Raw genomic sequence first — 4,265 nt, 5'->3', positions numbered from 1 at the left:
CAGCAACCCAGCTTACAGATCAGAAGGCAGCACAAGAGGGTGACTCACTGGTGGACAGGGTGGCATTTTAAACGGAGTGGGTCAGGAAGAGCCAGAGAAGGGCCTGGGCTGGAGGTGGGGACCAGAAGAAAAACAGGGAGGGCTTCCTGGAGAAGGGCCCCTAGCAGGTGGGGTTTGGAAGATATAGAGGTTTTGCGTTGCTCTTTCAGAGAAAGGCCACCCCTTCCTCCTCCATCGTGGCCTTCAAAGAGTCCACATCTTTCCAGAAAACTGCCCTGGCCACGCCCCACGAGGGACCCGGTCCCCCCAGCCCCATCTCTATCCCCTTGGGAACCTCTACCAACTCCAAGTGCCAACCCTGGCATGCTCACAGCTCCCCAGCTTGGACCCCTCTCTCCTTGACTCCCAGCCCTTTGAAGGGGAAGTCCCAACTGCTCAGTGGGGTGTCCACGCAGCTGTAGGGCCGGCCCTGCACCCGGCCTGCCAGTGTTCCGGGAGCTTCAATTTTCTGTCTCCTCTCGGTTCCTCTAAAAGACCAAGCCTCTGCGTCTGCGGGTCCCTCCGCCAGCCATGCTGTCATCCCCTAACATTGGTTTAATCCTTTGTATCCTCAGGAAGATTTCCCCGACCCCCAGGCCTGGGGGGGCTCCTCTGGCGCCCCGTGCCACCCACCGCACCCGTCATTGTGGGTTGTTGTCCCCACCTATGTGTCTGACTCCCCTGCTGGACACTGTTTGCCCCGCGAGGGCAGCATCCAGTATGTGCTGACTGATGAATGGCTGGATGGTGGCATTCCAGGGAGTGGACACCGTGGGTGCAAAGGCCTGGAGGCGGGATGTGGATGTTGAAGCAACACAGAGAAAGCAGGGGGCGGTTGCGGATCAGGCTCTGGGTGAGTATGGGGAGGGGCTGCCGACGAGCAGGCAGCGCAGAGAGTGGGTGCCCAGGTCAAGATCGCACATCTGGCTCCTGCCGCATGCTCCAGGGTCCCCAGGTGTTTCGGCTACTGACGGGATATTTTTAGCGCATGCTCCGCAGAGGCTGGGCCAGACAGCTGTCAGGAGGGACTGGGGGAGAGGAAGAAGAGAGCCACAGAGAGGAAAGAGAAAGAGAGAGAAGAGGGGGCGGGGAACTCCAGGCCCCAAATTGTTCTAGGAGGCAGATGGGAAAGAGTCAGAGTAATGCCCTAGACCAGGAATTGGCAAACCACAGCCCATAAGCCAAATCCAGCCCACTGGGTTCTTTCCGTAAATAAGGTTTTATTGGAATTCAGCCATTTATTTCCATTTGTTCAGCTGTAACAGCAGAGTTGAGGTCTGGACAGACTCTATGGCCCACAACACCAAAAAAAATCATTTTTTTTTTTTTTTTTTACAGAATGAGCTCGCCAACCTCCTGCCAGGACAAAACTATCTCTTTGGGGGGATATGTCAGTGATTATTCATTGATTTTCACCACTATTTCTGATTCTCCTCCTTCCACGTACAAAGGAGGAGTATACCTTTCAGCTTCTGAATTAGGCAGAGTCATATCACTTGCTTTGGCCAATGAAATGAGAGTGGAAGTGGCATGTAACTTCCTGGTGGAAACCCTTAGGAGCTGGTTTCTGATTTGCCATGTCCCTTTCCTGTCTTGCCACCTGATGTTCTAGACGGTGGAAGTTCCATCATGCTGGGCTGCTAAATGAGGGTGATGAGAAACACAGCAGCATCAGAAATCTGAAGGGCAGGGAAAGGTCCACCAAGTGTTGCGTGCAAAAGCCCACACCCCCCTCTCCCCACAACACATACACAACTTATTAAAATAAAAATCAGAGTGGAGTTCTTTCTAGGAATGTAAGGATGGATCAGTTAGAAAACCTATTAATAGATTTTTTTTTTAAGATAAACTTACTCCCTCCAGTGGTTCTTCACTTTATTTATTTTGAGGCCGTTATTAGGTGTATACAAGTTTGGAATTGTTACATCTTCTTGGTGAATTAAAAGTTTTGATTTGATAGTCCTTATTTCTAGTACTATACCAAACATATAACTTTATTAGTGTGGGTATATCAGCTTTAATTTTTTCTTTAGTATTTGCCAGGTTTATTTTTTTCCATCCTTTAGTTTCAAAGTTTCAGCATCTTCATGTTTATTTATTTATTTTATTTTATTTTCCACATCTTTACTGGAGTATAAATGCTTTACAATGTTGTGTTAGTTTCTACTGTACAACAAAGTGAATCAGCTATACATATACATATATCCCCATATCCCCTCCCTCTTGGGCCTCCCTCCACCCCTCCCTATCCCATCCCTCTAGGTCGTACAAAGCACCAAGCTGATCTCCCTGTGCTATGCAGCAGCTTCCCACTAGCCATCCATTTTACATTTGGTCGTGTATGTATGTCAGTGCTACTCTCTCACTTTATCCCAGCTTCCCCTTCCCCCCGTGTCCTCAAGTCCATTCTCTATGTCTGCGTCTTTATTCGTACCCTGCCACTAGGTTCATCAGTACCGCTTTTTAAAATCCATGTATATGTGTTAGCGTATGGTATTTGTTTTTTTCTTTCTGACTTACTTCACTCTGTATGACAGATTCTAGGTCCATCCATCTCACTACAAATAACTCAACTTTGTTCCTTTTTATGGCTAATATTCTGCTGTATATATGCGCTACATCTTCTTTATACATTCATCTGTTGATGGACATTTAGGTTGCTTCCATGTCCTGGTTATTGTAAATAGTCAGCACCTTCATGTTGAGATGTTTCTTGTAAATAGCATAAAACTTGAATTTAAAAAAAAGTCTAAAAAATCTTGTCTTTTAACTGGAGGTTTTTGTCCATTTGCATTTATTTTAATTACTGGAAAATTTTTATGTATTTCCATTATCTTATTTTGTGCTTTCTATTTGTACCTCCTTCCCTATGGAAGGCTTATTTTGGATTATTTCTTCTTCATTCTAATTTTTCCTCCTCTACTAATTTGGAAGTTATAGACTAGTTCTATTCTCCTAGTATTTACTGCAACTATTAATATTGCTACTCTGCTCAGCTAAGTAATATGTTACTCTCCCCTCAAACAATACAAAGATTTTAAAACCTTACTCCAATCAGCTCTTATTATTTGCCATTTTTGCCTAAACTTAATTTAGTTTTTAATCCTACATATTGGACATAATAATTCTTGTTAATGATGGTGATGTTTCTTTAGCTGCACCAATGTTTTTCCTGCTTTTTTGCTGTTTCCTTCTGCAAGTCAGCACTTCCACCTGGATCATTTTCTTTCTGCCTGAAAAAATATTCCCTCAGAATTTCTTTCAATGAGGGTCTTCGTTTCTCTCACCCAAAGATGTTTCTGTTGCGTGAGAACTTCTTGCTATTTTCTATTAGCAACTTAGATGGTGCCCCACTGTGTCCCGAGTTTCACGTTGTGGGGCTGAGGAGCTGGCTCTTGGTCTGCTTTTCTTGTTGACTTTGGCTTCCTGCACTATCAGTTGTCTTTTTTATATATCTTGCTTGGGCTTTGGTTGGCTTTCTGAATACGGGTGAATTGATACTTTTCATCAGTTCTAGACAATTCTCCGCCATTATCCCCTTCAGAGTTTGCCTCTGCTCTCTCTCCTCCGTCTCGTAATCTTTTTCTCTTTCCATGTTTGGGAAATTCATTCAGTTCCATCTTCTAGTTCACCAATTTCCTCTTCAGCTATCTCAAATCCACTGTTGACCCAATTATTTGCTTTTTAATTTCTCTTAGTTCTATTTGGTTCTTCTACAAATATTACTCTCTCTTGCTCTTTGTTCACTTTTTAAGATTAAACACAGCAAAGACACCAGGATTAAAGATACCAGGTCTTTGCTGCTGAAATTGATAGGGTGTGAGTTTTGATTCTGGCTCTAATTTCCTGGGATGTGACTGGGGTAATTCTTTAAGACCGGGGTTGAAGTTTCTGCCAGTAGACCCCCAGGGTCACCACCATCCTGGACTGCTTTTTTTTTTAATGTGTTCCATAAGTATTTATTTAAAATCTATAAATCTTAAGAAAGACTTTTTTTTTTAAGCATCTTTACCAGAGTATAATTGCTTTACAATGTGGTGCTAGTTTCTGCTGTATAACAAAGTGAATCAGCTATATTTATACATATATCCCCATATCCCCTCCCTCTTGCGTCTCCCTCCCACCCTCCCTATCCCACCCCTCTAGGTGGTCACAAAGCACCGAGCTGATCTCCCTGTGCTATGCGACTGCTTCCCACTAGCTATCTATTTTACTTTTGGTAGTGT

Source organism: Physeter macrocephalus, chromosome 2 (assembly GCF_002837175.3).
Source record: "Physeter macrocephalus isolate SW-GA chromosome 2, ASM283717v5, whole genome shotgun sequence".
Taxonomy (NCBI): domain Eukaryota; kingdom Metazoa; phylum Chordata; class Mammalia; order Artiodactyla; family Physeteridae; genus Physeter; species Physeter macrocephalus.
The sequence above is the reverse complement of the archived record's forward strand: the minus strand, read 5'-3'. Positions refer to the sequence as shown.